The sequence below is a fragment of the Metopolophium dirhodum genome, chromosome 1, assembly GCF_019925205.1.
Source record: "Metopolophium dirhodum isolate CAU chromosome 1, ASM1992520v1, whole genome shotgun sequence".
NCBI classification, from domain to species: Eukaryota; Metazoa; Arthropoda; class Insecta; order Hemiptera; family Aphididae; genus Metopolophium; species Metopolophium dirhodum.
In genome coordinates, this window is record NC_083560.1 from 76,330,652 (window position 1) to 76,357,521 (window position 26,870).

Below are 26,870 nucleotides of genomic sequence, written 5' to 3' on the forward strand. Positions count from 1 at the left end.
TTCCCACAGTTCTAAGTACCTCCTCGTTTGTTCTTCTCTCTTTCCGACTTATCCTTTCCATACGCCTCCAGCACCACATCTCAAAGGCTTCTGGTTTTTTCTTTTTGGCATAAATTATAACTACCCATGTTTCACATCCATATGTTGCGACACACCATATACTCGTACATATGTTTTAATAAGTTCCTTTTTAATATTGAGCTGCAACTTTTTTGAAGAGAGCAATTTACGCTTTTTACTAAAAGCAATCTTTGCTAATGTTATACGTTGTTTTAGCCCTCGGGTGCTCTTGCCATCAGATGTGATTTTGCTCCACAGGTATACTAGGACATTTTCCTCTACTTGTTCTAGTTTTTGATTATCTATGACGTAAACATCAGCTTTTATTTTCGAGTCTCTGGCGCAGACTAGGATCTTCGTTTTTTCACAATTTATTCTCATTCCTGATCTTCTGAGCATTTCATTAATTTCATCTACTGCACGCTGTATGTAATTATATAAAAACTATTACATATTATTATTAAATGATATAAAAAAATATTTAAATATTGATTAGAACGAAAGTAATTTTTTTTGTCACGTCATTCTGTCACACGCTTTGTATAATTTATGAATTATATTTTGAGGTAAGTAGGTACATAATATAAGTTTTTTTTACATAAATAATTAAATATTTATCAAAATACATTATTATCTACAATACTTACACCGTCGTATGGAGTAGGAACGACGGTATACCAGCTAACAGGTGTCATCAGCTACTATATACGTATAATATTCATTTGACGAATTTATAATAATTGTATAGAATATTATGTTAAATGTAAATGATTATCGTCGTAACGTAGGTAGGCACCAGCTGTCTGAAAAAGTCGACTCGTCGTGACTCGCAAAAATGAGAAAACGCGAAGAAATCCGATTCAGCTATGGTGTAATATTATAATATAATACCTCTACCTATAATATAATTATATTATGTCAAGCATGTGTGATGTGTCAGACATGTATAGTACACGGAGTGCACGCGGCTGCCGGATGACGACGGAACCGCGACGCCCGATATTCGAAAGCGTGTAAAAACGCGCTGACGCTGATCGATCACCTCGGCGATCGGCCAGTGATTTCGGCGCGTGCATCGTTTTTCATTATTATGTCACATAATAATAATATTACCTGCCTGCCACTATAGAGTATACGCTTATACGCAATCTATTTTTCTACCAAAAAATGTCACTCGAAAATCTTGTTACGTCACGTTCACGCGCGAGTAAGTTACAACAGGTGGTGTTACCGTGGTTTAAAAATCCACTTCCCATAATATTGTTATTATTATGTAGTGATTGTTGTGATTGATCTACGGGAACGCTTTTTGTTTCCTATAGTAATATTATTATTATTGTTATTATTATAACCTATAATGCAGCTAATACTAATTCATCAATGTGATTAAAACACATAATATAGGTAATGTACAATTTTATTATCATAAGGCATAATCTTACCAGAAAATCCAACTCTACTACGGTATACCAAGTATGAGGCATCTCCCATACCTAAATACAAAGTAGTTCTAACCGGAGCAAATAAATAACTTGGAGGCCTCCAGGATGGTAGATTCAATGTCTAAAAAACCCGTATACATACCATAGAGTATAGGGTACTAAATATATTATATATATTATACTAAATCTACTGTATTAATTAAATAATTTAAAAAAATGTAATTTATGATTACCTCGTACCATCCACTGATGTTTTTGCGAACAAAAATACCTCTAATGAAACCACCTATAATAGGTGTTACTGTAAATAATATAATCCAAGGTATGATGATTTTGCACTTGATTAAGAATGTTAAGATACTTTAATATTATCTGAAATAATTCCCAATTATTGTTGAAGTTAATTTGACTTATTTTTCCACTAATGACACATCTTATAGTAAAAAATGAACATCATGCGAATAATATAATAATAATATTTATTGTACGATAGGTAGGTACGGTACCTACCTACTTTTTTTTATAGATTAAGAAAAAACCAAGGAGAAGTCCCAGCTATTCACTATTTACAGATAATATATTATAACTAAGAATATTTACTAATTTACTATACTAATTGGTAATTAATGTCTACTGTCTAGTACTATTTTAGACACTAGATACTTGATACTAATTACCATGACCAAATGTTTAGTCATGCCTATTGCCTATTCCTAGATAGACATCTTATATTAGTTGTTATTATAATTATATAATCTGTATCATTATCAAGTAAAAATTCAAAATAGGTGCACTGCGCACTACTTAAAGTACCACTTCACGGTATCTTTGTAAACAATCTTGATCAGTTTTTAAATACAATATTCTGTTCATTTCATTCTGTACTTATGTGGTGATCGGGGAAAATGGGCTTACGGGCTAATAAATTATTAAAAAATACATCTATTAAAATATCCTTACCATTAGCAATTGTATTCAACAAATATTCAACTTCAGAAGAGTTTCCATTATGTTATAAAAATCAGTTGTTACCACTTCATAAAATTTCTGATATTAATAATTGTACGAAATATAGACCCATAACCTTAACATCAACGATTTCTAAACTACTTAAAAATGTATTAAAATTAGACTTACCTACAGAGTTTTTGGACAAGAATAAATTGTTTAGTAAAAATCAATTTGGATTTAGAAACAATTTATCCACAAATGATACATTATATTACTCAACTAGAATCATCTATGACAAATTAGACTCAAAAAAACCAGTACTTGTTTTTTTTGTAAATTTTAAGAAAGCATTTGATTCGAGGGATCATAATATTTTAATAAAAAGTTAGAACATTGTGGTGTAAGAGGTACTGGGTTAAATTTATTTAAGTACTTCAGTTATATGTATCAAAGAGTAAAGGTCAACAATACACTTAGTAATGAATAAACTGTTATTTATTCAGTCCCTCAAGGAACAGTAGTCCCTTACTGTTTATTATTTACTAAAATGGACTATTAAACCAAATTATTGATAGTTGAGAGATATTTTTCTTTGCGGATGACACTGTTATTTTATTAAGCAGTGATTGTAAATAATATTGAAAGTATCGTAAACACTGGTATTGATATAGTTAAAACTTGGTTTGATAATAATACACTAAAAACTACTTATGATAAACCTAAATTTTTGCAATTTTAATTAAAATAATAATACACATTCAGAAATTAAAAAAATATTTTACATAATTAATCTTGTAAACCTGGTGACAAAAAAGTGAGCAAGTGGGTGTCGCTCTGCTGTATAGTATAGGTTACAAGTGGGTCACTGTAATGGATGGTGTTAAATTTGAATTCAATGATATAATATCATTGTATACGAAAAATGATTCGCTGAGCGAATACTGGTCAGTCATCTATGATGTTATAAGTATATTTGATGATATTATTGTGAATTAAAGTAATTTATTTAAATTATTAGGTAGAATCTTGTTTTAAATTGTTAATCCTTAGCTATAAAAGTTGAACATTTTATACATTTTTAACAACAAAATCAATTTTTAATTTTTAGTTTGATAAATGTTGTCAAACTTCTAACTTGAAAATGAAAATGTCCGTAAACAGCTCAAAACAAGTAAAATATTTTAAAAATATTTATCATGTATAGAAGGATACATGTATTTTTTATCATGCGTAGAAAATGCTAATGTAAACATTCAAGAAAAATTGCATGTATCTATAAATGTCAACAAAATTTTTCATTTGTTTTAGATTTACACCAAAAACCAAAATAAAGTTTTTCCTTAATTTGTATTTGTTTTTCCCTGCGCTTTTGAAAACTATTGGAAATTTCAAACTTTGACCTCCTCAGTGTACCAACTTTATTCACTTTCCCATCGAACAAGATACTGTTGACGATATTCGAAGCAACTATACTGCTTATCAAACATATAGGTATCAGTAAACCTCGAGTTTAAACTCTAAAACAAAATACCTTTTTATCAAACCAAGACTATGTTCACTAAATATGTACTATAAAGAGAATCAAAGTTATTAAATATTAGGTACTTCGCTTCATTTATTGTATGTTTGTATCTTATTACTTAAGCATAAAAAAACCATTCAACTACCAAATCATTCCTATTGTACTAGTTATAAGCTCAATACTAATTTAACTATTACTAAATTAAAAACATGTTTGGTATAATCCAATTCATATCAATTCAGTTATCATTACCATACACTTTATATAATTGACAATCAAAAAGTAGCTTGTCAAATGTGAAAAAAAAATTATTTATTTATATTATATATATTATATATTATGCATCTACTCGCAAAAAAATTGGTTAGTGTAATCTTTTATTATATAATTATAATTTATAACTAACTAAGAACTTTTCCTAAGGTAGTGTAAAATGTTTTGAGCGCAATTGGTTTATTGACCCTAATATGTATAAAACGCAATTGGTCTATCAACCCTAAAATTTTTAAAGTGCAATTGGTATATGAAAAGGTCATTTTAAGCGCAATTGGTAAACTCCCAATAGTTCACTCAAAGTCAGGCACGTAGCCAAAGGGGTCTGGATAGGCCATGCCCCTTAAATTTTCTTTGGCCCAGAGTAAGCCCCGCCAAATTTCATATTCAAACTATTTTACTAAGTACATATCAAAAGCATGCTATGTTAATAGCTTATGTACATTAAATAAATCTTTTGTGATAACTTATTCGATAATGTAATTTATTATGATTTCGATTATTATATAACTTATATATATAGAATATAGATATATTATTTAAATATTATTATTATTTGCTAAGTGTCTCTAACGGGTGGCTTCTTATTCAAGTAATTCATGTTACGTAAAGCATTTTATCTTGTATGCTTATTGTGCTATAATTTGTATAAATTGTGTGTGTACTATTGTGAAATAAAAAAAAATGAATAATTTTATATTCATAGAAAACGTTATCTTAAAGTTAAATATTGGGTCTATTCATAGTAAAAAATAGGTATATATCATGGACATAAATATACTGTCGACTCGGCTCATGCATCAGATATAGGTATTGTTTAGCGATTAGTCGATTAGGTACTGACGTGTTGTAATTGTAGAAATATTCAAATTTAATATTACTTGCAAAAAGTTATAAATTTGCTTATTTGCATGACACTAGAACGATGACAATACATTAAAATAAAACGTATTAATCATTATTTCACGAACCCAACTAATGCTAAAAAAAAAATCGTACAATTCAATCTGATGCTAGGGTACTGACACTAAAAACATAAGTTCCACCCTGTATGGTTCAAATAAATTTAACATTGCTTAAAAATAATTTTTTATTAGTATTTAGATATGAAAATTATTTTTTAACCAACCAAAGGTAAATTTTAAATTATTAAGTTTCTAGGTATGGGATTCTGCCTAAAGGTGGAGTATGGAGGTACCCTCTAGAGTCTAGAGGCTCTACAAGTTTCTCATAGAAAACAAATTATGGAAAATGACACAAGGGCCCAAAATTGTTGGCACCTCTAATAGGAATTGTCTGGCTACTTGCCTCCAGTCAGAGTTCAGATCATAACTTGAAGAGAATATAAAACGGGAATCTGTTGTCTCCACCTTACAACTTACAAGTGCGTAACACTGTGTCGCTTCATTCCTAGGTGTGCAGGTGTGCGCATACCCAGGGACTGGAACCTTTTGAATTTATCGGTATCGGTTCCGTATCTGGTTCTCCAAAAATAAAATAACTGTTCTGGTTTGGTTCTGGAAAAAAAAAATAAAGATGTCAGTTCCAAATAATTTTGGTACCGTTTCCAGATAATTTAGGTACTGAAAAATATAATAATTTTAAATACCTATCCGGAACGCGAGTTTAATTAATAGTATGAGAAATATTAGAAAACTCATAATATGGTCATACATAGTTTAAACACAAAATAGTAAGTTATACCATTAAACTATGATAAATAAATCAATTTTATTTTTGAACCTAAAAGAACCTATTTAATTTAAAAATTTCAGTTCGGTTCCGGTACTTTATTTATTAAAATAAAGATTTTGGTCCGATTCTGGTTCCAGAACCAGTTCTTTTAGGTTCGGTTCCAGTCCCTGCAAACACCACATAGATTAATATAGATATAATAGTAAAAATGTATTTCAATTTTAATTCCATATCTGTTAAACTGTATTTATTCTATACAAGTTGATAATACAACTAAAATAAGTTTTAAAAACATTTGATAATATCAAATATTATTCCCTTAAACAAGACAGTTATTATACTCCTAAAATGTAGTCGAGAAATGCAATAAATACACATCAACTAGTATGCAGGTCTGTCAGAACATCGTCGGTCTGTGTAAGTAAGTTTTGCCGTTGAGTGGTGGGGGTGAACAAATAAAAGGGACCTCGGTGTGCAGCAACTGTAAAAATATATAATAATTATTCTAGAAAAAAACCACACATCGTTGTAAAATCAATACATTGATCGCTCCGCTCAGAACCAAAAATATAATCATACACCTTATTATAATATTATAATTACTCAAATTATTATTTGGTAAAAATCAACACAACCACTGAGTTACAAATCAAATTTCTTGCGATTGAAATTAATTTTACCTTTTACAAATATTATATATATTCATGTTAACATTTGTAAGCTTATAATTCGTCAATTCAATTTTTAAATTTCAAATATTCACATTTTTCATATTCCACTACAAAAAGTAAAATATGTACATGTACAATAAATTATTATAAATATTTCCAACAATGGAATTTAAGTTATTCTAATATAATTGTATGTAAATGTGTTCGAGTTGAAGACTTGAAGTTCAATTCTTAAAAAAATACCTTTTTTGTTTTAAAAAAAAAAATCTCATAATAACACAATAGGTAAATTGTTATTTTGTATTATAGGTAGAGCATAAAAAAACAAACATAAAAGCCGGGGAACCTTGTTTATAGATCATTCGAATTTTCAATCAGGTACTTACAACAATATTTTCAAGACCAGACACTCCTTAAGGTAGTACAAAAAATATCGAGAATATAAAAATGACTAAAGAATTAAAATATATTTAAAAATTCCAAAAATCAGAAATAGGTTAAATGTAATAAAAAAATTTAAAATACATTCATTGATTCACTCAGAATCTAAAATGAAGATGAGCATGCTTGGTGAATCACACTGTATATTAATTATATCTATAACTGCAAAAGTTATTATTTATTTATTAATAATTATAGGGTGTATTGTAATTAAACTAATACTTGAAAAAAAACATTGGGTAATCGTATACTATATTATTTTAATTAGGTAGAACATGATATGAAATTATATAATTTTGTCATTAATTTAATATTTAATACAATTTTAAAATTAATACAGACATAAATTAAATTGGTATAAAGATTAAAATTATTCTGATAGTTTTGTTTAAACATTTATATAAACGTAAATATTGGCCAAAAGTTTCCAGTTTCAACGATTGATATTTTTTGTTTTCAACTAAGAAACCTAAATCCTAATTTTTATTATTTGAATGTCCATTTTCGTAACCATTTGAACCAATTAAAAAAAATTATACCAACGTGATTTAAATTACTATAAAAATTATTTACAAAGATCTTAACATTACATTTTCAAGCTTTTTGAATAAGATATAAATATATTAACATTAAAACAAAAATAAAAAAGGTAGGTACGTGGATGTCACTCTGCTGTAGGTATAGAGTCCCTGTATAATGAATTGTATTCAATTTGAATTCAATGATATAATATCATTATATACGAAAAACAATTTTGAGCAGAGACGGTTCGTCCGTGTGGATATTTTACATAATGTTTATATTTTTATTACTTATTATATTAATACGGTAGCCGGTAAGTTGAATTAATATTATAAAATTAAAACAAAATAACTAATATCGTTATTCTTGGTTATTTAATATGTAATTTCGTCCAAATTTAAACATAAAAATATAAAATAACTATAAAAAAAACTGTGTTTTTATATTTTTCAGAATTTTTAATTGCTGAATGAGCAACTTACGTGGAACTTTGTTATAAATTTTCAACCCTTAGCTATAAAAGTTTAACATTTTATACATTCGTAACAACAAATTAATTTTTGAACTTTAATTTGATACATTTTGTCAAATATCGAACTTTATAAAAAAAAATTATTGTGCCTTTGTATTTTTAATATTTTTCAATTGCTCAAGTAACAATATATCAAGAGCCTTGTATTAAATACAAGGTCACGCTTTTTGACCCAACAAATTACATTTTATTGACATGTTAAGAAAAAAAAAAATTTGAAAATTTAAAATGTCCGTAAACAGTTCAACCGAGTCAATATATTTTTAAAATTTTATCAAGTATATGAATTAACAAAATAAACACTTGGTATAAATTTCATCATTGTAAAATCAATACATTCATCGGAGCGTTCAGAATCTAAAATAATAAAAATGTTAAATGTCTATAAATTGTTCAAAAAGAGACAACATTTTTTTTAAAGTAATACCATATTTATAAAATCCTAATATAAATATTTGCTGTTAAAATTTAAAGTCCCCAATACAGTTATTGTTTTTTAAATAGCAAAAAAAAAATGAAATCGATATTGTTAAAAACTGGCGTTGCGTAAATATTTCCGATTTCCATCATTTCCCCCCCCCCCTGATAAGGTGAGGTCTTCCCCCCTTGCCACGCTCAGTGCCGAATGGATCTACCGAAAATCAAACAACACTCAAAGTTCAAGATTAAAGCATTTTTTCCCGATCAAAAACGTGAAAACTGTGGACAAAAAATGTACATATTTGTAAGATAAATTTACTCTACGTTCATCACTGCGCTCAGAATCAAAACGCGGACAAGCACTTATTTTTAATATTCGAATCAATGTATTGAATAACATTTTTTCTCCTACAAAAAGCCGTGTCTAACAGACACAAAAAAACAACATACGCACACCTATCATAATTGTATAAAATATAAATCCAATACTTTTATCGCTCCACTCTCCGAATTTAATTATATCATAGCTGGTAATTGAACTGCGGCGTCAAAATAATACAAAATCTCTCCTCCAAAAGTCTATACGTGGCGATAAATACAGGGTGTCCCACGAGGATTTACCCATTGCAATATCTCCTGAGATAATAAATATATCATAAATCTGTTTATTTTATTAGACTCGTAAAGACAATAGGATTCAACATATTTTATTTTTAGTTAGATTAATTAAATTTTTTTGGTAAAAAAGTTAAAAAAATTATTTTTTGTTTATTATTATTTAAACGAATGAAGATTTTAAGCCATTTTATAGTTTACTTTTATGAAAATTTTGACTTTTCATCCAATTTTATTTTTATTAATCTCGTGATTTTTAATAATTTTTTTAGTTTATATGTAAAACGGCAAAAATAGGTTTTTTTCCGGGCGGCGAGTTTTTCCTAACCTCTCTACGGCTAATGGGTATATCCTCGCGAGACACCCTGTATAAACGTGAATAAAAAAAGAGTAAACCATATACCTAATAATATGACATATTGTATAGGTGTATTTTAGAAAAATAATCCGTTCTTCTATATATGGATCGTGTATAACGTCTTACGATATTTTTGAAACAAGTATAGAGAATTCGTAGGAAACAGTTCAAAGAACGCCTTGCATTTAATAAACTATGTGTAAACTATAATATATAATATATAGGTAAACACAAAAGAAACGCTGAGTGCTATGTTTTTTTTTTCACATTTTGTTCGACTAAAAAGTATTAAAACTACGAAAGAAATAAAAAATAATACAAATCATTGGAAAAATCAATAACTTCTCCCTAACTATTCCCTTGCAGCAGCCATTCAGTATAATATCTAATGGTCTAAAATATCACTGTCTATTTTTATGGTGAAGCGTGACAATGATTGCGTATATGCACTACGAATAATATAGTAACGATTTTTTTTTTTTAAGTAATTGGATTATAGTAATGCCCTATCATTGTATTTACTATGGATTATTTATTTATTACTGTTTGAAGTTATAAATTATTATCTATAGTATAACTGAAAACGAATTATAACAATGGTTATTTCATATTATTTCATATTGTGTATTATACATTATTCGAAAAAATGGGGCCGTAAAATATCATAATATTATGTATTATTCAAAGTGATTCTTCAAGCATGCTTACCCCCTTTTTCTTCTTCAATAAGTAGAATTTTCATCTTCTATCAACTATCTGTAGTTATTCTAAATCTGATTTTCGGAATTTTGAAACATATTTTAGATTATGAGTGGAGCGATGAATGTATTGATTTCACAATGATGAGGTGTGTTTTTTAATTTTTAATTTTTATATTTGTTCGGGGGGCAGTAAAACTGCTTCGATTTTCTTCAACAGTATCTTGTTTGATGGGAAAATGAATCTAGTTGGTGGGAGGTTTAAAATTCCCAATAGTTTTCAAAAGCGCCGGGAAAAAACACATAAATATTAAGAAAAAAACAGGAATTTTTATACATACGTTTTTGACAAAATTGATTTTAGTTTTTGGTGTAACTTTATAACAAATGACCGTGGATACATAATATTTTCACTGGTTGGTTATATTTGCATTTTCTATACACGATAAAAAATTTGAAAATATTTTGACTCTTTTTGAGCTGTTTATGTACATTTCCAGTTTCCAATTTTTTTTTGTTTTTTTGCTATGAATGTCAATAAAATGTTATTTGTTGAGTAAAAAAGCTTGAAAATTTAAAACTATGCTCCTAATATATTGTTACAATGGCAGTTAAAAAATATTAAAAATACAAAGTCACAATTAAATGCATGAAATAAACAAGTTCAAATTTTGACAAAAAGCGTAAAAATCACGAAAATGTGCGAATTATATTGAGTTAGAAATTCATAAAAAGTTTCTTTTTGAATTTAAGATTTTAAAATATAATACAAGATTTCACACGAGTTTATCAAATTAAATTTTTATGAGCGTTTGAAGTTCAAATTTTTACAACACTAGTTGAACTGGATTTCTCGTGTAACGATTTTCTTATTTTGTTGTAATTCAAAAACGAATAAATGTAGATACATGAAAATTTCACTGAATGTTTATATTTTAATTTTCTATTCATTTTCTATACACCATAACATTTTGACTCTTTTTGAACTGTTTACGACATTGTCAGTTTTCAATTTTTTTAGTTTTTTTTTATAATTGTCAATAAAATTTTAGTCTAAAAATGCGTGTAAAAATGTGATACAAGGCTCCTAATATATTTTTACAATAGCAGTTGAAAAGTATTAAAAATACATAGGCACAATTTTTTTTAAAAGCATTTAAGGTAAGAATTTTGACAAAATTAATCAAATTTAAAATTTAATAATTATTTTGTAGTTAAAAATTTATAAATTTTCAACTTTTATAGCTAAGGATTGAAAATGTTAAATAAGGTTCCACGTAAATAGGTTATATATAAATTTCTTTATTCACAATAATATCATCAAATATACTTAGTAATATCATAGGCTGACTGACCGTCTTCGCTCAGAATCGTTTTTCTTATACAATGCGATATTATATCATTGAATTCAAATGTATTACCATCTTGAAATATAGTCATAAATTTGAACGAGTAGTTCTTGAGTTATTTATCTCTGTGTACTAAGGATAATAGGTTTAGAAGATATGTATATTATATATATATGATGGGTTATTTAATAATTTTAGTAAGCTATATATTTAATCCATTAGAGTTTTAATTCGTAAAACCATTTTTCAGGACTATAATACATTATAATATAATATGATCATTTTAATAACTGAAAAACTGATTTTTTGAATTTTGAGTTAGTTACAACAAATTTTTTTTAAAAAAAATTTTAAATCACACTTACAGTAAAATTAGGGAGTGAGAGTTTTCATATGAAAGAAAGAAATTTGTTTCGCCACTGACGTTCCTTAAGTAGTACAAAAGTAAGAATTTTAAAATAAGGTTTTTATATTATAGTATAGATGTCCCGCCCGGGGTTTCCCGTGCCAATGATTTGCTTTTTTTTTAAATGTATTTGTAAAAAAAACATATTGTTATATTTCTATTAATTATAATGGTAATATAATAATACATTATTATAAATGGCGTCCCTATGAATAAAAAAAAATATATTCTTCTTTTGTGAGCTGAAAACTAAATTCATGAGTGAGCCACTCTTAGCCGCAACCTATAGGGATTAAAATAATAAGTTATAAACACTCCCCAATTCTAAAGGAACCTTTTGATATATTAACTGAACGGTCCAGTAGTTTTGAGTCTATTAATTATGGACAAGCATCTATTTTTATATACTAATATATGATTATTTAAAAATTCCAAAATACAGAATTTGAATAAATTCACATTGTTAAATGAAAAAATCTGGGGTGAGTATGCTCGGTGAAATTCCCGGCAGAACACTGAGCTTAGGTCACTGATCATTCACGAAATCCCAATGATATATGGCATCTCAATACGCCAATTCTACTATATCTAACTGCTACAATAAAACTCTCCGATTCTACGATCGGACATATTAAATTATGTTTGTGACAGAAACGTCGGTCGAAACTGATAATACGACACAGAAGGTACTGCACTGCGTATACCTACCAACGTTTCATATCGAAGACGAAAAAAAATATGTAATAATACGAATAATCTATTAATTTTCGAGACATCATAATAATATAAAAAAAATATAACGTAGTTCAACGTTTATCTCTATTTCTGTTTAGCCTACGAATAATGTGGCAGTAACCATTCTCATTTTATATGCATGAAATCTCGTATTAATAACGATTAAAAACATAAAAATATTATTTTATTATTATATTTTGTGAAATATCAAATATTATTATATTTCATTAAAATAATATGGTTGTTGTATCATTTATTATCAGCTCGCACAAGGTTAGGTCGTATTATTATATATTTGTATATTATGTTTACGCTTCATGGGTGGTTTTGTGTATTGGTCATTGACTCGGATAAGTTAATGTTCTAAAAATGTACTGATATACACAAACAGTAATGTGCTTGCAATATTATGCTCTTTGAACATATTATTATTATATAATTTAAACTTTAAAAACACGCGCGTACAGACAACATGTTTGTTAATAATACATATTGTTGTTAAGTAAACGCGAAAAGTTATTATTACGACTTTAATTAGAATAAATACGTTTTAATTTAGTTAATTATTTCAATCTTTGCTATTCGTTACATTTTCTATAAAATGTAAATTTTTATTCAACTTAATATTTATTTTACACCCTGTTACTATACTATATTTTTGAACAATAGATGAGCTTGTAATTTGTACGCATTTATTAATTATATTACGAAAGCTTGATTTTCATAAAAAATAAGACAGTGTTAATTTTCAAGTAATATAATTATACCTAACAAAACAATTATATTTTTTTTTATCTCGATGGCTGCGATGCGTAATTTTGTTGTATTAAATTATAAGGCATATTTCATTGATTAATTTAAATCCAAATGTCCCTGTATTATTTTTGTACCAATTACTTTTAATGTCTCCTAAAAATTTTTTACTGCAGCTTTGATTTTTGTTTTTTATCAAATTTATTGTATTGTAAAGGTATATGTTTGGTATTTATGTACTATATGTTTGGTTTTTATTTTTTAGTTTCGTTCTATTTCACCGATTGAAAAAACCAAACATTTATTTTTTTTAAAATGTATAATATGTAAACCAGATATTCATAGTTCATACATTCCCAACAAAATTTTGAAAATTGAAAAATGTCGAAGAAATACTAAAGAAAATACTCGTTATTAAATTTTTATAATAAAAAACTACATCATTTAAAAAAAAAAACTAGCTTCACTTATCAGTTAATGTCGAATTTTTATAACAATGATTTACGTTAGCTTTTAATATAAAGACACAATAGTACGAATCTAATGGCACAACTAAGAAAAAGCACTTTATTTATTTATATTTATTTTATAGAATTTATAGTTTATGGAACAGACACTAAAAATTATTATGAAAATGCGTTATAATAAAAGTTTTTTCAAATTCTTTACAAATCATAATTTGTAAGAAGGTTTGAAATTTATCAATTTTATTATAAAATATTACACCAAACTCGGATGTCATTTATTTTAATATCAATTTATTTGATAAAATATTGACTAAACAACAAAATGCTTCAGTGCCTTTAAGTTCATTAGAAATAATTTTGGTTGTAATATTATTATTATATATAATTTTTATCAAAGTAAAAATATTTTAAGCACGGCGATCTGTATAGGCGTTTCTTCTACACTTACGGAATTTTTAAGTACGCATTTCTTTAATATTCTCCACAAAATTATTGATTATTATTTTTATATTTTATTATTCATTCTAGTGTTTGATATCCGAGTGTATTTCAGTTCATTATCTATAGCGAAAACTTTAAAGAAGCTTCTTGTAGCTCTGAATTTTAAAAAAATAAAAATAATTATTACGGCCCATAACGAATCATCTCGAATGATGTACCCAAAAATATATGTTTTAATATTATTTATTGAGTATTTATTATTATTTTTTTTTTTTAATGAATTGATAATTGATGGAGAATAAAAATAACACTCCTGAAAAACATTAAAATAGTAGCGTATATAATAGTATTATAATGTTCAGCTAGATTTTAAAGAATTATTTATAATACTTTAATATTATGTAAATTATAAACAAAACCTTTGTATATACACAAATGTATTATTTGTGTACATGAAAATGGGGTCAGAATATGAATTCTCTAATGAACCACTTTTCGTTTAATATTTAATTTTAAACGTAATTTGTATATTATTATGTTTGATAAAGGTATGGTATTTTCTGTTGTAGACATTAATACCATGCATTTGAGTATTCCGTAAGGATTATCAAAACCCGTCGCTTATAAACTTTAAACATTAATCTAATTGACCTCATAAACTGGTAAAAATATGTCCACGTGTATTAATGATGAAAACTAAAATATAGACATATTGTGTTTATCAGCATATTCAGTTGATAATAAAGGCTAAGCGTTTTGCACTTTTATATGCGTGGTTGTTATTAAAAACTTGCTTTTTTTGCTATACTTTTACCTAGCTTATATTTTATTCTTACTCGACAATTATTTTATTGTACACAAATTCAGTGTAATTCTAATTTAGAATAGGTGCTTTATATACCATAGTATACCAACTACCTACCTGTTCGTTATAATTATTTAATGCAGTCAAATCCGATTATAAAATAATATTATATGTAAAATAGAACATATTTCGTTATAATTATTGCATAATCAAACAGTTGTTATATTATAATATAGTGTATATATTAAGTAGATTAGGTACTTACTACTACGTCGAGTGCATACAGCAGTACCTATTATTATACTTCCCTACAATAGCTTGTAGTATAATATTATTCTTTTGAAACGAGTAGACCGTGTTGTTTGGGAAAACGATATTTTGAGGATATATTCCATTGAATAACTCAATTATTCAAATTGTTTACACCACTTGAAACCGAAGTTTAAATGTGCTAGGTAATAATACTATCTACTAAATTAAATTATTGAATTAAAAAATACATGTTTTTGATCATAAAAATATAATGGTTGAACAATTACTACCTATATAAACTGTTATATTTGTAATATTTAAATTTTGCTATATATTATTATACTATGGAAAACAGTAAAACATCATAATTGCACATAAACGCATGTTGCAGTTGGTCAAGACTATATGGTTAAACAGTAACAATGTGTTAGAAACTGATTAATATTTCAAATATTAATAAGGACGAGGACCATGATACTAGGAAGTAGGAATACGCTATATTTAAGAATAATTATCTTTAAAATTAGCTGCTGTAGTATCACACGATCTACAGCCGATATTAAACTAAGCAATATTTGTAAAGTTTTACACCTTGTTAATACATATTTTCCAATTCTTTACTACAACTACCTACGGTTTGAGACTTTTCGCATTTTTTTATGGTGGTCGTAGATTATTCTAGGTAAGTTATAAGTTTTCTAAATTTAGAAAATGTTTGGGAGGGCTATTAAAATTGTTGGTGGGGACATCACCATAAAATTATGGTACGTAAGATTTTATAACTATCTTTGTGATAAAACTGTAGTAAAAATAATTGACATCTAGATTGTATGAAAAATGAAAATCAGTAGATACGTGTTCGCATATCACCTTATTCGTTATTTCTCAGCCCAGTGAGCAGCCAGTTTTTTTTTGGATTAAGTTGTTTTATTTCACTAGATAGTTTAAAATATGTACGCAATAGTATCCATATTAATCAATATATACTCGAATTAGTAAACCAAATACCCATAGATATATCAATTATTTTTATTATGTTTATGTACCTACTTATTTTTGAGTTTTTTATTTCCAAAATTGTAATAGGTAACTATTATGTTATGATATGTTTTAAACATTTTTCAAAAATAATTTAAAAATTTAGCTGCATATATTTAAGCATATTTTGACAATTTTGACTGCATATAGTATATACATGCATATTTCGATCGTCGGGAGTGTAACGTGTCCCAAACCCTAATTATAACCATGATAACTTTTATTTTTTAGTTAGGTTAGCATCGAAAATATATGAATTAATTTAATTTATTGACAGGTTCATCGCCTATCACTACTCGATGACCCTGTAGCCAAGGCCCGATATACCTAGCTAGTACCTAAGAAGATTCCCCCCTCCATATTCTGAAAAGCTCTCGCAAAGTCACATTCCATGATTCCAATGACAAAAGTCAATTAGATATTTTCTTATTACCGGATAGTCCCGTTTTCTGCTGCAGTGCAGACTGTGTATCGACGGTCGGGACAGTGCCGTGGTTTGTTTCACACAGTACCTACCGGAGGCAGGTTTTAGATAGTAATTATATATTAGAATGCCTGGGTAGTTTTATAATAGGTACCAAGTTTTAGAAAAGCTATGTTTTAGAATATAAAACTTTTAGAATACTGACATTCAGAAAATATTTATTTTGTTTACTACATGCTCGTATTTATTTACAAATAAATAAAAATTATTAACAATGTACGAAAATCATAATATTTAAGTTCAAGTTTACAAACAAACAAACATCTTCAATGTCTTAAAAAAATATTATAACACAATATTGTATTTAAGAATTTCTATTTTGATACTTCCCGTCCTCATTCCGATCGCAGCTAGATATGAAACTTTATGGTAAACACTAATAGTTGGTAATAATAATTTGCATTCTAAAACACTGTTTTTGTTAAAGTTGCATATTCTATAAAATGTAGATTTTTTTAACTAGTAAATCTAAAACTCAGCATTCTAGAAATTTATATTTTTAAATTTGCACCCAATAATCGTATCATATTTTAGTCGATATAATAATATGAGCACAACATATTAATCACTTTTCAATAATTTTGTACATCGATTTGTGCATTGAATACAGCAATACTATTATTAACAAACCACTGATTTAGAGCACCTGAAAAATGCACACGCGTGGTTCGCAGTTGGCAATTTCACTGCGTTAAAACCACATAATATTATATACTTTATATTATACCTGCCTACTATAACAGTCATTTACACCCGTGTAATACTCGTTTTGGACTTTTGGCATAACGAAAATATGTAGTGTATTTTTGTTAGAGAACGAATTAAGAGAACCTGTATAGAATAATAATTATTATACTCGTAAAAAATGGTGTGGATAAATAATATGTATATTTTAATGATAATAATATTAGGTGGTAGTCATATATATTTTAATAATTTGAGTATACCATAATATTTTACCTATACAAACATTAAAACATTAACCCTGTCATCGGTATTGCCATGTCTTGTAACATGATTGGTATCGTGTCAGGGCTACGCTAACATTATCGTTTATTTAGTCCTGTGAATTATTTAATGAACTTAGAATAGCAAAACAAAGATAAAAACGTGTATCTAGTTATAATGATATTTATAGAAAAACAACTAAAAAAAATTGAAATTGAAAGTGTCCGTTAACAGTTCAAAACAAATCAAAATATTTTGAAAATTTTATCGTGAATAGAAAACGCCAATATAAACAACCAGTTATAATTTCATGAATATAGGGTCATTTTTTTAGAGTTACACCAAAAATCGAAATCGATTTTGTGGAAAACTGATTTTGTGTAAAAATTTTGACCAATTTTGATCTTTTCATAAAAGTACTAAGTAGGATTCGCTTTGGCACATAGATACTCAGCAAAATGTCAGTCCATTATACTACACACAACCAAACTTTAAATAATATGTATTATAGGTAACAAATTAACTTCCTACAAGTTTAAAATTCGATTTTTATATTATATTGAAAAATTATCATAAATTAATCTGCAGATTTAGAATATGACATGAAAAAGAATGATATCATAAACATATATTTTTTTTTAAAAATATTGTTTTCTAATGACTTCAAATTATGTTTAAAAAAAAATATTTTAAAAAAAGTGAACAATTTGTTTACAATAGTAAGTGTTTAGGTTAGTATTTAATAGAATCCCCTTTTTTCAATAATATAAAAATATTCACACTGTTATTATATTTGATATTGTAATATAATTTTTATTACTTGAACAACTTTGTCTCCATAAGTATAGAATTAGTTTTGGCTTCAACTTTTTTCCGAAGGTCACATTTTAACCTATGTAAGATTCATTAAAAACGTAAAATCGTCAAATTGTGTATAATGTGGGTTAGTTACCGATTTTAATTTAATTTTGAATTAAATATAAGGTTAATAACTTTGGAACTTGATGATTAAATTGGAAATTAGTTTTGGAAATGTATACAATATATATAGATATTATATTAAAACAACATCGATCGTTTTCCTGCAAACTACTTTTTTAATTTTCACAAGAGGTTATGCAAGTTAAATCCTGAAATGTTTTCAAACAAATTTGGAATTCGAAACTCTATAAAACATATTTAATTTTCTTATAAAGTTTTAACATAAAAATGTGATTTATTCGTTTACACATGAGCCCCATTTAAAATTATTTTTTCATTCGATGATTCATCATGACCTTAAAATTTAAAACGAAGGCATACCTTTACAGCAAATGCTCCTGCTCAATAGGTGGCTTATTAGTTATTAATGCATAACCAAGGACTTATAATTTAAATTTTGAAACTATATAATATAATATTATCTGTAGGTACCACATCATCTATCATAGTATTATTGTATTTATTGATGACACCCTTGAAGTAGCTTTGATGATACAAAAGTATAACTCACTTAAAAGTTAAATATAAATGGGCTATGAATAATAAACAGAGTAATTCACCAGGTTTCACCCCAATTTTCCACTTAATAATATTAATTCGTTCAAATTCTGATTTTTGGAATTTATGAATAGATAGATACTTATTTATTTAAAGTCCTCAATTATTTATATTCGTGTAGATACTATACTTGATGAGTGTTCTGTGGTGGTAGGTACATATTTTTATTTTTTAAATGAGAACTACCCTTTTTGCTGTAAATTATTTAGTGGATAATATATGTTTGTAAATTTGATGTACCTATTCGAACGATAATAGTTTTTCAGTTGTTAATGTAAGTTATGGTAAGAATAATAATATTATATAGTCCTTAAAAATGGGTTTACGAAAATATAAAATTAATCTAAAATAGACACACTATATTATTATCAAATATTTATTATACTTGGAACATCTTTCCTAATTATAAACATTGATAGATAGATAGATAGATTAATTAGTACAATTTTCAACCCTATTATAGTATTATCATTAGTACATAATGTTAAATTGGTAACTCAAAAACAGCTTGTTAGAATTTTAATTTGATATGTCATCATTTTCTTAAAAAAATATTTACTATAATTATTTATCTAGACACGCGGTAGCGTGTCAGCCAAGTTCAAGCTGGCGACCGCACCATGTCCATGTGTAATATTACACGAACCATTTGGAGCCACTTTTGACCCCCTCATAACTCAAAAACTATTTCACATAAACATGTCAAATGTCGCTCATACATTGAGACTTGCAAGATACATATGTGCTCCAGATTTTATAGACACACCTCAAACGGTTATCTAGATATTAACGTCCAAAAATTGTCATTTTTAACACTGACTGACCTATTGACCAAAACTCTAACCCAGTTCCAGAAGACCAAGAAAGTTCAAATTTGGTATGTAGATAGGTAATTGTATGAATACAAAGAAATAAATCAAAAACTAGTACATTTTTATCATTTTATTATAATTTTTCAACTAATTGATTCCGCGACCTATTTTATTGTATGAAATTAACATTAATTTTTTAAAAAATTACAATTAAATAGTTTATCTTACGGTTATGAATTACCCACCTACCAGGAGAAATATTTGTAAATAAAATTATAGTTAAAAATATACTCAAATCAAAAAGAAATAAAATATTTTTCTAATCGCTCTGTATTCTGTGGGAACACGCTGTATACAACAGAAAATATTTTACAATAAATGTTATCCACCGTGCAAAGGAATGTCACTGTTATAAAAAAAACATTAGGAACTTTGAAACGTTCCTGTGGAACTTCCATAGCAGTTACTATACCATTTCAGAAACGCTTTATTCCGTGTTTCTTGTGACTAAATTGTATACAACACTAAACTGTAAAATAGGTATGTTCCATAAATATTATTCTGAAACATTTCAATAGAGTTAATAAAAAACATTCCTAACATAACCATATTCAACATTACATTAGAAACTCCAATAGTATCCCAGTGCCCCCACCCTACAAAAAAAATGTCAATAAAACTTAAAAATTATTAAAAATTGGACACTGATTGATAGTGCTGAAACTGATTTAATTGGTTTTTACTATAGTTGAGAATACATTAGTGGCTGAACAATAATATGATTATCATACTCCACCCAACAAAAATATAATATAATATTCTAAAGAATAAAAGTTAAACATAATTGGTATAAAATTGTCATAAATATTACATATTTATTTGCATAAGTCAAAAATACATAATACATGATTACAAATAAATATTAAATATAATTAAAACAAAATTGTAATACATACAAAAATTAACACCTATAAATACATTATAACATAGAATTATTCAATACAAATATTTCTATTCTATTTTAGCCTACTAATTTAAAACATACAATAAATTTAGTATAAATATTCTTAAGACATGTAAAATGTAATAGAACTACAAATTTAACATTTATATCAGACACTATAACATAATGAAATAACAACAGCTTGGTTATGAAGGAGCTGAGAAAAAAAACATTTGAATTTTACATCACTTAAAAAGATTTAATAAAGGTTTGACACATGATTACTATTTACTAAATAAATTCCAATATTCATACTAGGTATTGGTTCTGAAAATAAATCTTCAACTGTTAGTATTTTAATGACTGAAAATTTTATAACATTATCAATTTTTGAATTAATTTTATAAATACTTTTAATAATAACAATAATGTTATTAATAACTGAAATTATACTATATAGTAAATATAGAATGCAAGGTATGACGTAGCTGGCTGTCGGGCGGTCGACCGGCTTACTTGCAGTGGCCACAAGCCGCAATATTTTATAACAACTTAAAATATTATTTCTTTTTATAACTTAGGACAATAATAATATTGAAGCCTAAGGTCTGACTTGGCTAGTTTTCATATACTAATTATATTATAGCCTTCGCAAGTTCTAAAGCTTCGGCTCTAGAGTCATACACAAAAAACAATTTAAGTGCCTACTTATTTAAAAATAACGATGTTTATAAACTGTTAAATTTACTTATAATTATTATATTAAGTAGGTACAATATGTATAAAACACAAGATATTTTATTCAGGTACATTCTACTATTGCTTATTTATCTAATCAAATATAGAATATTCTAATAAATATACATTAATCACCGGTTGGGTGCAGATGAATCGGTGGTCAAGTGAAAAAAAGCACCCTCTCCGGTGTAAACATTGTCAAAAACATTTTTATCAGTATAAAAACATATTGTATATTTTCTAGAAAGTGGAAATACAATTGAAAATATTGTAAGTATAATTTTTCTCGAATAATCAAGGACAAATAATCAAAAAAAATTGTCCCTTTTAGTAATTTATTTATTTGTTTCGTTTAGGCCAACCTGTCTGTACAGAACCACAGAAATAGCTTCGTTGATAAAATTGTTCATATTTGAATCAAACGCACCTAATTGTTTTAAACATTTTAAATGTTTTTCGTTACAGTGATGAAAATAATCTAATAGTACAAGCAATTCGTTTTACCAAATTGAAAGAAATTGATTTTGATCCCAAACTAATATACACTATATTAAGTTTGGTATAATAGGATCAGACACGTAGGAAAAATGTCATTCTTGTATAAATGTATAATGTTTAACACTTTGCGTCCTTAAACTTTAGAGTTTGGAGTGAAAAGTTTCTCAGTTTTTTTTTTTGCAACTGACTTCTTTATAGTCATTATAAATTATACAAGATGCAGCTTTTAAGTTCGAAATAAGTTAAATTCGTTTAATAAAGAACGTGACACAGAAAGTAAAACGTTCCGAGAATATATCATTAAAATGTAAAATTTAACAATTTTTATTTATTTCGAATACGACAACTTCTTTAACCCTAACATTTAGTAAAAATAAAAAGGTTCGTGAATAAATAAAACGAAGTTTATTTTAAGTAAAAAAAATGGTATCTGGATTGTGGAAAATGTATCGTAAATGTTGTTTCGGCGTGTAACAATGCTGCTGCAGACTCTAACGCGTATGATGTGAAAGGCTAAATATTATTTAAATTAAATATTCATATGCATCATTTTTTTATAATAATATAATATGCATACTACATAAAATAATATAATAAACGGTACGTAAATTCATATTACCTATACTTTATTTTACTAAACCATAAAATAATTTCAGTTCAAATGAGTTAACCTATATGTTTATTTTAGTTTTTAATCATTGATAGCAAATTTGTGAACATATAATTAATAATTATGCAGGGTAATACACTAATATTATACGCTTTTACATAATATTATTCAATTTGCAGGGGCACCATTTCAGTTTTTTTTTTTAAGGTGTGCAAACAATTAAAGAGGCCAATTTTTTCCCACCTCCAGGCCAATTTTTAAAAAAACGTTTCTAGTGTTTTCAGTTTTTCATTACAGAATTTTTAGTATCAAAAACATACTTAATAAAAACATATTTTCATAGATAACACATAAATTAATAAACTAAATATAAATTATTCAAATAGGATATCAAACAAAAGGGAAAATACAAATTAATTATTCAAAGCTGAGTTTATGACTTAAGCATAAAGTAAAGTAAAGCGTGCAATGCAATGGAAATAATAAACAACTTGAAATATAATAGTTTATTATTATAACGACCTTTATACTTTAATAGTTTACATTAATAAATATAATTAATATAAAATAATAACATAGGTAATAATAATTATAAAAGCATAGCTGCATAGGTTATTATTTAAGCGGGTAATCCGTTGCTTCATATTTGAAAATACATCTACAGCTTTATATAAATCTACGCACTTAGCTTCTTCTTTCTCTACATTTAAAACCATAAGATCACTCAGTCTGTTATCTCCCATTGTAGTACGTAAGAAAGTTTTAACATTTTTAATGGATGAAAAGAATCGTTCATTTGAAGCAGTAGTAATCGGAAGAATCTTTAGGCTGCTGGAAGTTGTGATAAAGAGGATACAATAGAATCAAAATTTAGTTGAATAATTTTATTGCCTTGAAGCAATGATTTAGCAGATGGAAATTCTGTTAACATTTTGGATATATTAATTTCAAAAAAATTATAGTGGTTTATAAATGAATGAAGATAGGAACACTTCGGATTGAAAAAATCATGACTTGAGTGATCAAATATTTCAAAAACTCTAAATATTTCTTGGTTCTTTTCAGAAAAGCATTCATTAAGCTCAGTCACAAACCTGGACAAATTAAGCAAAAATGTTATTAATTTAAGCATTAAGCTAGTAGTTATAAATCTAAAATAGTAAAATGCATACATAAAATTAAAAATAGTAAAATAGTTGATAAGTTATTTGTTTATTTATTTTAATATTTTTACCTGTCAATTATCACATATAAAATATCTTTTTTAAATTTTGTGGATCAGTTAGTTTTAATGCATATTTTCCAATCGTGGACTTGTCATAGAATTCATCTAGTTTTCTGTTATAACATTGAGATCTTCTAGAACGGTTTTCCTTACATCCTCTTCAATATTAATTTGGTTTTTAGTTGCACATACAATAGCTTTCTCATGCATTTTTGTAAAAGCAGTATCACTTCTCAAAATTAAAAGTTCATGTTTTGTAGAATTAACCAGATAAATAGCTGCAGACAGTAATAGTGATGCATTTTGAAATTCACAAGAAGCAGAATGAATAGTTTTTAATACTTTCTTCATTAAAATCAACATTATTATAAAATTATAAGAAGATGTTTCATCAAGTTATCCCGCCGCTCTAGCAGTTTGATCTCTTTTAGTAGTTAGTATTCATAAAACTTCTCATATCTCAGTGTAATGGTTTTGTATTTTATCTAATGATGTGTACCAATATGACCAACGAGTTTCTACAAGCCTTTTTAAATTAAGAACTTTGATATTTTTTAGTTTTTGCGCTAGTATAAAGAGTTTATATCTTGTACTACCATTCATAAGAAATTTGTATAGATCCTGGACAGTTTTAAAAAAGTTGACTACCAATTGAACATTTTGAATAGTATTTATGAGACAAAGATTAAGTCTGTGTAAATAGCAATGGATATATACAGCATGTGGTATAACATTTGATATCCTTTGCTGTACCGCTGTATATTTGCCACTCATTACCGATGCCCCATCGTAACACTGGCCTACACATCTGTTAATATCCAAATTATTACCTGCTAATATTTTGAAAATTTCTTGAGCTAAATGCTGTGCATCACACTTTTTCATATGGAAACAACCTTAAGTCTTTTCATGGATATTAAAACTTTGATCAATAAATCGAATTATAAAACTCATTTGTTCTATTTTACCAGCATCTTTAGTTTCATCAAATAATATCGAATAAGCTTTAATGTTGGACATTTTTTTCAAAATATTTTCTACTGTACATTTAGCAAGAACACTGATTAAGTCATTTTGATACTTGTATGAAGTATAGTGACCATATCTTGATTGCAATTTTGTTTTAATTTTTTCATCACCAAACGTCTCAAGTATTTCAATAAAATTGCCTTTATTTTCTGACTCATTTGTCTCATTTGTTTCAAAAGTCATCGATTAATCATAGAACAATAAATAATGATATTTTGATACGATAACAACTATGTGATAATGCATGCTGTGATAACAGTAACAACTAATAACTGTTCATACATTCCGTGTGTATAGTAAAGATATTTTTAGATAGAAATATAGAATAGATGCATATTATTATGTCTTTTGTCGATCAGTAACCATTTACCATTTACACATATTTGTGTGTGCCATCGGATAAAGTGATACCGATATCAATTTATCAACTATCAAATTAAAGAACACAATCACGGACTAAAATATAATGGACTGGAAACGACATGGTCGGCGGGGATCGCGGGACTGCTGCGAAAAGGTGTCACTTAGCTGATAGGAATACTGTTCTTGAAGTTTTCAGCGCTACCGGTGGTTTTATTTGACTACACAATTTGTATCTTAGTCCGTGTTAAATGCAGAGGGCGCTGTGAACTCCAGGAACACAGGTGACCCCTCGCACTTTGCCTCTTGTACATACATTCTTGGCCGTGATAAGCTGCTCGTTTCCAGTCCATTATATCATAGTCCGTGAACACAATATTATAATATTATTTATGATTATCAGTGAATAGCTGCGGTGCATGCACAATTAAAGATTGGCAAACTGAAGGCCATAGTCTTAATGATGCCTAGGCCAATTGTGGACAGCAAAATTACAGGGTGTGCGAGTGCACACCCTGCCCCGCTCCCAAATGGCGCCCCTGTCAATTTGTAATAATTATTATTACTTAGAAGGTAATGATCGACATTAAACGTGGTTGTTTATATTATGATGGAACATTTCGATTATAAACGGTTTATATTAGTTTTTAGTTGATTCATAGTATTCACAAATAATAAATTATTAGATAAACTGGGAATTTATAATAATAATTAAAGGGTATGCATGTAAGTAATAAGACAGTAAGTAATACTGCGTAAGCCCCTATATATGGCTCGTCACACTTCTCCACGCCATATATTATAATCAAACAAAATTATTTAAACTTTGATATTCACACGATGACAATATTTTACTCAACTTACAACCGATGTTTCCCGTAAACGTCCATACATTTTTCGTTTTATTTTCTCATTGTGAATTTAAAACGTGTGTTTTTAAATGTCTTTCTCGTAATTTACTGAAAAACAATAATGTCGATTTATCACTGTCCCAGATTTTTAACCTAATTTACCTGACGCATGGTAATATAATATAAATACAATATATATATTACACGGTACACGGTACCCTATGCATATTTTTTTGTGCACAACGCCTGCGTGCAGGTTTTAATCTTGTTAGTTTACGGCGTTTTTTTCCAATCGAATTGTTTTCAAACATCTGTCGACGCCTTTTTAAATATTTCATGGTACACAATACATTCACGCGTTCTCTAAAATAAAATAAAGAACACAGT